The 13,394-nt window shown below is 41.9% G+C and overlaps 1 long non-coding RNA gene across 1 annotated transcript; it reads left to right on the top strand.

Annotated features, from left to right (window-relative positions):
• Positions 1-4,473: 4,473 nt before the first annotated feature.
• Positions 4,474-11,358, top strand: LOC134295704 (uncharacterized). Its single transcript, XR_010002333.1, has 2 exons — positions 4,474-5,750; positions 9,467-11,358. It is a non-coding gene; the product is annotated as an uncharacterized LOC134295704 (long non-coding RNA).
• Positions 11,359-13,394: the final 2,036 nt, after the last annotated feature.

Genomic DNA, 13,394 nt, shown 5'->3' with positions numbered 1-13,394 from the left:
CATCCTCCAATTTTATGGGATTTTTTTTCTTTCTATAAATAAAATTGCCTTTAAAACATTCCCTATATCCCCCTGCTGGCCCTGCCTTCTAACGTCTCTCCAGGAGCAACAGCAGCAGGAGGGCGTCAGGCAGGACACCATTCCTTCCTGCCAAATGATGCTCCACATACACAGCCCAGTGCCTAGCCCTTCACTTCTCCTTTAACTGGCAGCAATGGGGGGGGGGGGGGAATTCCCCTCCCCATCACACCATTTCTGGCAATGACATGGTTTGTCTTGGAGCTGCCACCTTGGGTCCTTCCTTGCTTGCTGCTGCTGCTGCTGTGCTGGATGCCCTGCTCCTTCTCCTCCGTCTCTCAGGCAAGGAGGGCACCTCCAGCCCCTCTCCCCTTTCTCCATCATGCCTCTTACCCTCTCCTCCTCCCTCCTCGTCTCTTAGAATTGCCGCTGGTGCCTTGGGTCATTGCTGCTGCCACTGCCTAGTTTACTCTAGAGCAATGATTCCCAAAGTGGGCGCTACTTTCCCCCGGTGGGTGCTGGAGCGATCCAGGGGGGTGGGGGTGGCACTATTAGGACACGGGGGGTGGGGCCAGAGGAGGGGCGGGGCCTCTTCCCAAGTGCCAGAGACAGGACTGAGCATCTGAGGAGCCTGTTAGGACACACAGTGGGCGGAGCTAGAGGAGTGGGCGTGGCTTCTTCCCAAGAGCCCAAGACAGGGCTGAGAATCTATACCTCTCCTGAGGCACTTGTTGGGACACAGATGGTGGAGCTAGGGCAGGGGGCGGGGCCTCCTTCCAAGAGCCGGGACAGGGCTGTGCCTCTATACCTCTCCTGAGAGGCCTTTTAGGACTAAAGGGTGGGAGTGGGGGTGGGAGTGGGAGTGGGGGTGGGGCCTCTTTCTTCCTAAGAGTGAGAGACAGGGCTGAGCCTCTGTATACCTCCCCTGAGGCGCTTGTTAGAACACGGGGGCGGGATATAGAGGTTCAGCCCCATCAAGCACTTGGGAAGAGGCCCCGCCCCCTCCTCTAGCCCCGCCTCCTGTGTCCTGGCAGGCACCGCAGGACAGGGATAGAAGCTCAACCCTGCCTCAGAGCTCGTAACTCCGCCCATCCCAGTCCTGGCCACCCAATTGTGGCCCCGCCCACCTCCCCTCGCAGCCCTGCATCTTGGACTAGGGGAGAGGCTCAGCCCCACCCTCTTGAGCAGAAGCCACACCCACCTTACCAGGGGCGCTGAGTCATATTTTTTCTGGAAAGGGGGCAGTAAGCCAAATAAGTTTGGGAACCACTGCTCTAGAGTAAGAGGTGCAAAGGCGGAAGAGGAGGGGGTTGGAGGTGCCTTCCTTGCATGAGAGACTAAGGCAGCAGCAGCAGCAGCAAGAGACCCAAGGCGGCGCTAGAGAAGCTCCAAGAGCCCAGGAGGAGGAGCCACACACACATTCTCCAAGGCATTTTAAGGAGGCTTCCCACTTGCTGATAAGGAAGTATGGAAGAGGAGAGTAAAGGAGGGTTTACTTTTTGTTTGCTGGGTGATTAATAAAAAAGATTAAACTGTGGTCACGAAAAGCAGGCAAAGAAACAGTACCTGCTCCTCCTTTTATTTCATACTGAGCTAATTTTCGTTCCGGAGGTGGGTCTACCATATCATGCCATCCAAATGAAACAAACGGTAAAAAAACATGGATTAAACGGCAGAAACAGGAATCGAACACATGACAATAAGATATTTTTTATAAAGCATGCATTAATGTACACATTTGAAAAACACTCAAGAGAAATATGTATGGATTTTCTCCACCTTCTTTGTATGAAAGTAATATAGATGTGAGAAGGTTAAAATCTGTAAAAAAACCCAAAAAAAAAACCACAACTCTAAACCAGCTGTCCTACCTGTCCATCTCTACAGAATACAGTTTAGTCTCATCTGTTGATATGGGGCAACGAAGGTTGCTCTCAAATCTTTCCTGATGAATCTGGAGGTTTGATATCTCAGCACTGATTGGATCATCTTCATGGTAATTTTGCCTCATGTTGATAAAGAGTATAACAGTAACACTATGTAACACGATTTTCTTTCTAGATCAATAAATGCAATTTTCTAATTGGTTCTATCATAAAAATATAAAAAGTTTATTAAACTGCAAACACTTTGTTGCGGTCTCCACATTGAAAGGTTTAAAATGGCATATATTCATTTAGGAAAATTATGAAGTGCCTAGATGGAAGAATATAATAGTACTACCCTCAGCCACAATAGAATATAACAATGACTTTCAAAGTAAGTACCACACAATAAACAGGAAATAACATTTTCAAACTAGGATCAGATAATTATGTTACATAGTGTAATTTATCAAGAGAACTGATTACTACAAAATGTGGCCCTGGACACTATCTTAGGTGGCTTTATGAAAATGGATCAGACAAAGTAATAGAGGGTGCTTCTCTTCATTGAGATCCATACTCAGGTTCTAGACAAAAGTGGGGGAGACCACCTGAACCCTTTTCCCCCAAAATCTGGAAGATTTTGTTGGTTTCATCCCCATACTTCAATTGTGCTACTCACCACTTGTATGCATTGAGAGTCAGGGCTTTCACTTATTTGAGGCCCATATAACACACTTTGGTCCAGTCAGGAAGTCAATGCTTACTAAAAACTCAATGCAACATCCACTGAGGGGATAAACTGTTGACTTTTTGCATTGATGATGAACTTCCAATAGTTTTATAAAACCCTGGATTGGGCTGAGCAGACACTTTCTCTTGATATGCTTTTCCTATGTGATGGATATTTCCATTTATACAGTTAATAGCTTCCTTGCTGTAAGATTAATCATGCGGCTCTCCACGAGGTTGTAGTCATTAGTTTAGTTACATAGGTTTAGTGCTGTAAAAGTTAATAGAATGTATTTTCAAAAACCATTACACAAACCACAAGAAAATTAAGATTTTATAGTCAAGAAAACATCTGGGAGGCCACAGTGCACCATTCCTGGGCCAGGTAATGCCATCCAGGTATTCTGAAGGGGATTAATCCCTCCTATTAAATTAAAAGAGCTGTTTACTTGTAGTCTACAGTATTTAGTGCTGTGCGCCTTCAAGTTGTTTTCAATTTGTGATGACCCTAATGTTAACCTTGTACAGAGTTTCCTTGGCAAGCTTTATTCAAAAGAGGCTTCCTCTGAGGCTGAGAGAATGTTATTTGCTCTCAGTCACCTCGTCGACTCCATGACTGAGGGAGGATTTGAATTCTGGTCTCCCAGAATCCTAAATTTGCCAGAAACTTTATTACAGGACTTTGGGGCAGTCTGTACAGTGGGATCAGGTCTGATTTGGCCTCACCTGCTTTCCAGATGGACACCACTGCATCATTCTTTCCTTGATCAGTGCAATGAAAGGAGGCTGATCATATTTGCGTTGTTCGCGCTAGCACTCCTAGCCAGCCACAGAACTCCATCCAAGTGCTTGGCGATCATGGGTGCCTTTACTGATGTTAAACTGAGTGTTTACACAGCTTGGATTTGGTGGAAGCTTAGCAGAGCAGAAATGATCTCAGACCTAAGTGGGATTGCTCTGAGAGCAGATTTACACCAGGCTAACTTGTCCAGTATAGTCATCTTTCAGGTTACTTACCTGGATCTGACCTATTCAAGGCATCAGAATTATGGGGTGGCAATGAGTTATGGGAGTTGGTAATACTATCCAATAATGGGATCTTTGAACTGGCAAGCATATTACGGATTGATGATGATAAATGGAAGCTCTTACTTGTATCTGCGATCCAGAACAATAACATGCCACTCGGGTTTGCAGAACAAAAATACAGGAACTTTATTGATTCCAAGAGATCAAAAACAGTAGTATTTACAATGGTCCCGCTGATAACTTACAAAAGTCCACAGTCATAAATGGTCCTTTCTCAGTCCACAAATCTGCTTCAGAGAAGAATACAGTCCTGGTTCTTCTCCCTCTTTTCTGAGCAGCAAACAGGCCTCAAAATAGCAAGGTCTCTCTGAGTGCACAGCTCTCTTCACCAAGTAGTACTCAGTCAGCACTGAGAACTTGTCCAGACTGGTTCTGCAGCAGCAGAACAGAAACAATGTGTTGTCGAAGGCTTTCATGGCCGGGATCACAGGGTTGTTGTATGTCTTTCGGGCTGTGTGGCCATGTTCCAGAAGTATTCTCTCCTGACGTTTCGCCCACATAGATGAGGATGCCTGCCATAGATGTGGGAGAAATGTCAGGAGAGAATACTTCTGGAACATGGCCACACAGCACGAAAGACATAGAACAGAAACAGTATCAAATCAATCCCCAGGCCTTTGCAGACTTAGCCAATCGGCTTCATGCACTTCATTTTCCAGTTAACACACACAGCACAGTGCCTTTGAAAATCATGACAAAGCAAACATAATCCAATCAGTTATACTGCTATGTATGCTAATCAAGGCTTTTCATCCCACTAGTTCCTTGTGAGACTGGGGAAAATCGAAGAAAAAAGGAAGAGGGGCTGACCAAGGGCAAGATGGACGGATGGTATCCTTGACTAGCTTGACCTTGAAGGAGCTGGGGGTGGCAACAGCTGACAGGGAGCTCTGGCATGAGGTCATGAGGTCACGAAGAGTCGGAAGCGACTGAACGAATAAACAACAAATGTCCCTTGTGTCAACCCATGTCTTTCTTGGTAACTTTCTGTTTTGAGTCCTGATTAAAATTATATTCATGGGCAGGGTTGTAGCCTATTTCAATCTATACGGGAGGAAGGCCAATGTAGGAGACCAGACAACTTACCAGGCTGAGCTGCCTGGTTTGAAAGAAATCATCCTACTTTGCCCCTGCCTTCTCAGTTGGGACTCTAAAATGACAGAGCATCATTGCATTGAGTGGAGATAATTTTGTGGTCATGATTTTAAAAAGAACTATTTATGGTAAGTTGCACAGCAGGGTGGTGTTCAGGCTCAAAAGAAGTGGATTACTACGTTAGCAGTAGAAAATGAGAACTGGCACTGGCAATGTGTTTAACAGGAGAAAAAATGGAAACACTTCACCTTTCCACACCTACACAGGTTGTTTATCAGGCAGTAATCTGAGTTTATCCTCTTAAAACCTCCATGCATAGACAGACCACTCTGGTGCCCTTGGCCTTATGCTACATTAAATCAGTAGAATCCAATTTACATTGTCACTGCTCTTCAATGACCTCCTTTCCCCCTCTCCTTTATTTTCAGTACAGTTTATAACCATTAACCTTTCTATCTATAGAGAAGGGAAAGGCTTAGACCTCTTTGTTCTAAAGCTGGCTAGCTTTTGATTTGCTTTCTTAATGAGCTTGGGACATACCAAGAGAGTTTTCCAATATTGGAGACATACCTTGCTCCAGGCAGGAGATTTAAGGTCTTCTGCCAAGACTTAAGCTTTGCAGATGGATCTCATGTGACGGCTTATATAATTGGCAGGGCTTTATATACCTGTAGACCATTGACATAGAAAAAGCTTAATGGGAAGAACTATACCCAGGACTGGGGGCAAAAAAATGCATGCTTATCTCACTGTTCTGTAGGTCTTCATTCTAATTATTCTGGTTATAATGCATACCTCTGGTACATCTGCTAGACTGTGTTAAGGTGTCATTTACTCACTAATGGTGTAAAAAGGCAGAACTCTTAGAAGTTGAACATCACCCAAACAAAGTTGGATAAAATGGTTATCCATCTGCGGAGGATCACACCTGGATATATAAGATTACTGCAGGTAAGATATTAATTTCTCTTGCCCTTACTCCTTATGTTTTTGAAATCCTCTCTTTACATGTACCAGCAAAAACAATAACTGATTTGGTGCAGCTAAATGCCAGGACATTCATAGATGTCAAATCTTTGCTGGGGAGTGCATTTGTTTTAAAATGTTGACCATTGGTTCCTTGCTAGACTACAAAAGGCATGAACATGTATATTGCACTTTATATGTATAATTTCTTTGTTCTTATCTGTTTAGAATGTTTTGTTCTCCAGGAATCACATTTTCTTGCAGAATCCAAAACAGATCTAGATCTATAAAGTATGAAATAAAAAGTTGAAAATAGTGTTCTCCAAATTTCTCTTGCTTGGTTCCCCCTCTATTAGTCTCTCTCTTATCTATCTCCATCCATCCATTATATGCGCCTTCATGTTTACTGTGATTTATTATGATGCACTTACATGGTTTTCTGGGTAAGATTTATTCAGAGGAGATTTGAGAGAATTGGACTTGCTCAAGTCCACCTAATGAATTTACCAACAATCCAAATGCCTCCTGTGATGTTTGGTCCCACCAATACAATGTAACACCATCTTGTTATCAGGAGGAGTCTGAGGAGTTTGGTCCTAGTGGTACATTGAGAGTGGGGCAGATATATATATATATATATATATATATATATATATATATATATATATATATCAGAAAATTTGTGTCTATATGTGTCTTCAAATCACTTGTCACTTTGTAACAATGTCACATATTTTATGGCATTTTGTTAGACGTCATAGATGGTGTTATTAGTTACTTTCTCTGAAACAGAGCATAAATCACCTAGAATTTGTTGCTTGCCTCCCATCCAAGTACTTACCTACTTAGCTTTCAAGATCAGACAGGATTTGGTGTCTTTGGGGTTTTTTTTAGGTCCCAGATTAAGGAAACAAAACATGTATGTAGTTAACCTTGCCGCTAACACTAATCTGAACATTCCCAACTATGGCATTAATTAAAGCTAAGCTTTATCATATTTGAGTTTCCTCAAAGTTAGAAACTACCTAAGAGCATTTTTTAAAATTCTACCTGGGTGAAAGTTAAACAATAACTATTGTACTGAATCCAGTGCCACTTGTCCATGGAATTGACACCACTGATGCAACAAGTTTGCACACCGACTACAGACTTCAGAATGTCCTTCAAGTGAAAAACTGACGAATGGCTCTGGAAGGACAGAGAATCTTCTGGAAGGAAGTTGTGGGGTCTGAATGAGAAACGAGAAGCAAAAGATATCCCATTGTGCAAAAAAACTCAATTTGTGCAACATATCTACACTGCAGAATTTTAACAGTTTGACAGCACATCAGTCAGCATGGCCGAATGCTATGAAATTCTGGAGTTTCAATTTTTGTGATATATTTTGCCTTCTCTGTCAGACAGTTCTGGTGCCACAACCTATTACAGATCCCAGGATTCCATAGTATGGAGCCATGGAAGTTGATATGGTGTTGAATGGCTAGCATTCTCTAGTTAGGATGTTCTCAAAGTCTCACATTGTCCTATTATCTTTAAATGGGGACAAAAGAGGTTTAATGAGGGTTGTACAACCCACTGAACTCAAAATAACCTTTTACCGCACACCACATTGGACGGAACTGACATTAAATGCAGTGGGACTTTCTTCCGAGTGGACTGATATAACACTATGGCATTACGATCTGAAGAAAATGTCAATAATGTCCATATAGCAGGTTTTGAAATCCATGAGTGCTAGCAAATGGAGGGATATTGCAGACTTTGGTGATGACGTTCTCAATTTTGAGCCACTACAGAAGAATCACCGAGGAAGTAATTTATTTTGCTGTGCACACAGAAACAGAGTAGCTGCAGGACATAAGCAGCCACAGTTGCAGCATAAAAGATGAAGGCCTAGAGCTCAGTTTTATGCCATTTACGGTACCCCTCTGTTGCTTGAGCAGGAAGTTCCACAGGTGTTGGCAGAATAGTTTATCATACAAGCAAAAAGACAGAGTGATGGTTCCTATGGCAACACAATAGAGAATGACTTTCTTGTCACCTTGCACCTTGGATTCTTATACTCTTCTACATGTCCTTATGAATCTTTGTTTGTAATGCATTGAAACATTCATCAAAGCTGAAGCCATAAACTCACATGCTTTACACTCACATGGAATAATGATGAAGCTGGCCTGTGAGGGCTTGGGGGGGGGGGGGAGGTGTTTCAAAAGCTCTTCCCAATGTTCAAATGTGATAAAGGTTTCTTTCAAAGCGAGACTTCATAGGCATGGCTATATCAGGATCATATTTGCAGAAAGAGGGCAAGTATTACATAACTTCTGTCCAGGAAATTTGGGCAAAACTCACTTTCAGTAACTCTTCCTCATTTGTAGCTGGGTGTGTGTATATGTGCCTTCAAGTTACTTGCCAATTTATGGTGACCCCCATGAATTGCCATCTGTCAGGGATACTTTAATTGTACTTTTCCTGCATTGCAGGGGGTTGGATTAGATGGCCCGTGTGGTCTCTTCCAACTCTATGATTCTGTGATTTTATGAATTTCATAGTGTTTTTTTTTTTTTTGGACAAGGAATACTCAGAGAGTCAGAGATGATTTTGCCAATTTGTTATTCTGAGAGATAATAGATACTGACCAAACCTATGACTCTTTGGGCTCATCAACACTGGATAGTTTAGCTGGTGTAAATGTGCCTCAGAGTAACTTGGGATCTGGCACATTCATGTCAAATTTGTGAACATTATTTACATGGTGATGGAGCACAGCTGCCATGTTGCTGCCACCACTACCACTCCTGGTGAGCCAGGAAGCTTCTGGACATTATGGACACTGCATTACCAGCAAGATCCTTTTTCATGACTGCATGGGTACCCCATTCCGATATCTACAGAGATGTCTCCATGAGTGGAAAAAGGAGGGAAGATCTCCTGTTCATGCAAGTGCATCAGCCAATGTCAGAATGGGGCTCATGCACAACCAAGAAGGATGGGAAGTTGTCCCCTTCTTCATGCTGGTTGCACGAGCACCCTATTCTGATATCAGCAAAGGCACCTGCCATATTAAGGAGCTTTTATGGATTTCTGTAGCCAGCTAGGAAAGGCAACAACATGGCCATGATTCATCATGCCCTTTCTCTGCACCAATAAGCACATTGAAAAGGTGATGACGTTGGTGTCTCTTCTGGATACTGAATCAGGATGAATTGGACCCAATCCAGCTGTGCATACTGTCCCAAAGGATCATTTACCACAGGCTGAATCTACAGTTTGTTGTTTTTTGGATGTATAGTACAGATATAGGCAGTGATAGGTGATGGGATGAACTGGGTATCATCACTTTCTTGATAGTTTAAAACTGAAGTGGTTGAGTGCTAACAAGAACTGGATCCAAAATGGGACCACTCAGAAACATAATAGAGGTATTTCCCTATGTGGTCAGTACTTCCCCCAATACACACATAGTCAGCCCAGTGAAGATGGAGCATGCTTGGTAGGCATGAAATGTGGAATGTTTGTTTGAAAGGCTGAATGGAACCCAAAAGGCTGGAGGGATTGAAATGTCTTGCGTAGAGAGCATGGATTGCTGGATCCCTGAGAGAGTAGATGCATTTCAACATTTGGTTGTAGGCAAAAAAAATCATGTTCTTTTAAAAAAGGCTTTTCTCCATTTTGAAAATATGCTTCACTCTTCTTTCTTGCAGACCCAAGCAGCTGGGAAAATAGTCATCAACACAACAGACAACCTGATGCAACGGGCAGCTGTGTTCCTGGGCATGTTTGGAATTAGTATGTCTACTTACAGCACCCTCCAGCTCACTCAGAAGAAGAGATTCCCTCTGACTTTTTAGCCCTGCCAGGGATCTCAAATATGATCCAAGGAACACATGTATTTCCACATAAAGAGGAAGTCTGTTCAACAAGACCAATCTTCCACCTGTATGACAGTCCCAGGCAATGATGCCATCACAAGACACACATTTCTTATGCACATCATTTTTAAGTTGCAAAGCCTAAGGGATTGAAGAAGAACTGCACATTTTTTCCAGGAGAAAATAAATGGCCACTAGCTATGGGAGACGTTTGACTTTACAGCAAGATGGAGTGCCTGAAAAATTCAGATGTGATGGATTTCTTTTGCTGTACACAATACATACAAAAGGACACCAATGCCTGGATGGATAATTAATGTCTGAGCAGTGCAGACAGATTGAATTGTGTTCAGTTAGGGCCACCTTGTTACTTGCCTTCGCAAATAATTGCTGACAGACGAACATTTACCCACAAAAAGTGGTAACGCTTAAAATGGCCATGCGAAGATTCAAGACAGAGAAGCTTTAGTGTTACTTTTTTACGCACATTTAGGGTGATTTTGGTTATAGATATAGAAATGTCAGTGCACTAATAAGGATGACTTCAGGCAACAGGTGTGAATTTTGCGCAAAGCAGCACTTGCAATTAAAACGAAATGAATGGGCTTAGACTTTTTTATATATAGATCCCTGTCCAAAGATTCATGCATAGTGCTGCTGTTACAGATTGTCAGACCATCTGTTTGACATGGTATTTGTAGTGCAGGAGCGTGAAATATACATCCCTGAATGCTTGGTAGAGAGAAAGCACTTCTCCCATGCGGCATTGTTTTGTTCTGGCAACATATTTCACTTACACAGAAACACAGACTTTGATGTGTGGGTGCAACTGCGCCAAAAACATATGACTGCTAATAATGGAGGGGTCTTTTATAATAGAAGATTGTGTTTAATTTGCACTCTTAGCTTCGAATTTTCTACATTAGAAGGACTACAGCGTATTTGATCATTTTCACTTTGGATTGCCCAGAGATCCGACAATACATCTCTATTTCTGCAGGGAACCGAATTTGCCTTTTCGATGCATTCTGTTCACCACAATAAAGAACAAAATGACAACAAACATTCTTTTGCAGACTGCTCTCTGGTGCAAAGACTGCTTTCATCAACAATATTTTTTCAAAGAACAAAACTAGCATTGTTTTTTCTGAGTTTCTTGTAAAATAATGTTCCTCTATGCATTGATTGTCAAACTTATTTTCTTTGAAAATGGAATTTATGTTCAACCACTGTCAGGCATCGCACACAATCCTCCCCCCACCCCACCCCCGGCCGTTATTGAATATGTCCTTCCTTCCTGTTTATTTAATACAATATTATAAATGACAAACAGATTTTAGATTGTAAGCAGCAGTGCTAATTCTTTAATTTCCAAGAACAATTGTAATGTATTCAAACAAATTATTCAATTAGTTTCTGAAGAAACTATTTCTCTGGAAAATTACCTAGAATGTTTATACTTATTTCTTTCTCCTTGTAATATTGCATTGTTTGGCAAAACATTCTTTCTTCAGGCTTTGCTTTCAGGGAAGTAGGAAACAAACTTAATACAAGTTTGCGGAATATTTGGAGAAATGTATCAATAGCAGATGTATTATCTCTTCTTCCACCAGACAAGTGCTTATCATGTCTTTGATCAATGCAACCAATTGCAATATGTTGTATTTTGTAAGGATTTATTTTGCAAATGGTGCAATAATGAAAATTAAACAGTTGTACAATCATCAGATCCACTTTTTAAGTTTACAACAGATATTTACAACTGAGGTACATCATGCCCAGTACTTTGACATGTTATTTCTTGGACTACAACCTCCAGCATCCCGCGGCCAACATAAAGAGTAGCCAGAGCTTGCCAAGAAAACTCCATGATAGGGTCACCATAAGTCAGAAAGGACTTGCAGGCACCCAACAGCAACAACCATAATTTTGTAGTGATTTTAGGTAGTTAGAGATGCTCATGCCTGGTAAGCACCTGCAAAAACAGATCAGCCAAAACAGAGAACAAGCTCTCCAGGTTGAAGGCAGAGCCACAGAAGTTTATTATAAGGATGCAAATACAAGTAGTATGCTTCAAAAGTTACAAACATAAATTCACAGAAAAATACATGACATCTTATACAGTTCTGACAGCTATTCAGACTTTCTGCTCCCTCCTCTGACTGGCTGAAATGAAAAGCAGGTTAGAATCCATGCCCGGATTGGCTGGGAGTTCCTTTGATGTCATGGCCTGAAGGAGGAGATTTCTGCAGCGGAAGAATGTCAGCTGGTGGTTTGTTAGTTTAAAAAACCTATCTGTTGTAGAGACACCCCTTGGGAGGGCATAGTCCAAGAGGAAATGCTGATGTGGATATGCTGATGGATCCCTGATTAACTCAAGTGTCTAATTCCATGTGAAACAAATGTGCAAGACCCAAAAGACAAAGGTAGTGATTCCAAAGAATCAAAGGTTTGGCTGCCCTTATAGAGAGTCCCCCATAGGAGCCCCCGGTGGCGCAGTGTGTTAAAGCACTGAGCTGTTGAACTTGCAGACCGAAAGGTCACAGGTTTGAATCCGGGGAGAGGAGTGAGCGCCCACAGTTAGCTCCAGCTTCTGCCAACCTAGCAGTTCGAAAACATGCCAATGTAAGTATATCAATAGGTACCACTCTGGCAGAAAGGTAACGGTGCTCCATGCAGTCATGCTGGCCATGACCTTGGAGGTGTCTACGGACAATGCTGGCTCTTCGGCTGAGAAATGGAGATGAGCACCAACCCCCCAGGGTCAGACACGAATGGACTTAACGTCAGGGGAAACCTTTACCTTTACCTTATAGAGATTTAATATATTTATGTTTGCTGAGCCCTCTCTTCCTCAGGAGTGGCAGACTCTAAATCTCAAATTGAATGAACAAACATACTGATCTTACCCTGGTGACAAAGGGGGTCATCTATCTGCATACATACACAAAAAGTGTTGATATTTATCTGGCTTGGGAAATAGCTGGAGGGACCCTGGCTGTGATTTCCTTTCCCAAGGGATTATGCAAACTGAGGGCATGGAAAGGTAGCTGCCTCTTAGATACTGATACATTTCATTTGGTACAGTTGACACTGTACATAAAAGATACAAGTTACACATAAAATCTCAAGTGTATACATTTACTGAAGGGTTAGATTTGATAAGAGTTTGTAGGGTACAGCTGCTGCTCAATCAGTTCCAAAGCATCTAGCATTTCAAGCTTTCACAACTCTGGAGCCATGGAAACATTTTAAAAATAATTTTAAAATCATATATCTTGCATGGAGCCTTTTGATGTACTATAAATCCTTTTTTTGGGGGGGGGGGGGAGGGATGCAATGGCTGTACAACAAGTTGGATGGATGTCTCTCTAAGTGTAAGGGGATACCATTTCTAAATATGGACCAAGCAGCAGATATCTTACACTAACTCTATGCATTGATATTCAGATATCCCAGGTAGTTTAACCAGTGGTAAACTGTGGAGATGAATTTTTGTTAATTATTTTTTATGATTGAAGTTTAAAATGAGACTGGGGGAGGGGGGTAACTCAGCTTGTAAGCTTTTTTAAAGTTATAGATCCATTGACTTAGGAACACTTTCAACTGAATAGTATGTTTAGTAGAACATATTTCTAGACAGCTGCATGATCAACAAAATTGAGTAAAAGTCATTTGTTTCATTCACAAGTTGATAGAGAATTTAACAAAATACATTAATTCATCATCATTTTTAAAATACAAGCCTGAATCTTATCTT

The sequence above is a fragment of the Anolis carolinensis genome, chromosome 1, assembly GCF_035594765.1.
Source record: "Anolis carolinensis isolate JA03-04 chromosome 1, rAnoCar3.1.pri, whole genome shotgun sequence".
Taxonomy (NCBI): Eukaryota; Metazoa; Chordata; class Lepidosauria; order Squamata; family Dactyloidae; genus Anolis; species Anolis carolinensis.
Note: the sequence above shows the minus strand (reverse complement) of the source record. Positions and strands in the feature narration are given on the sequence as shown.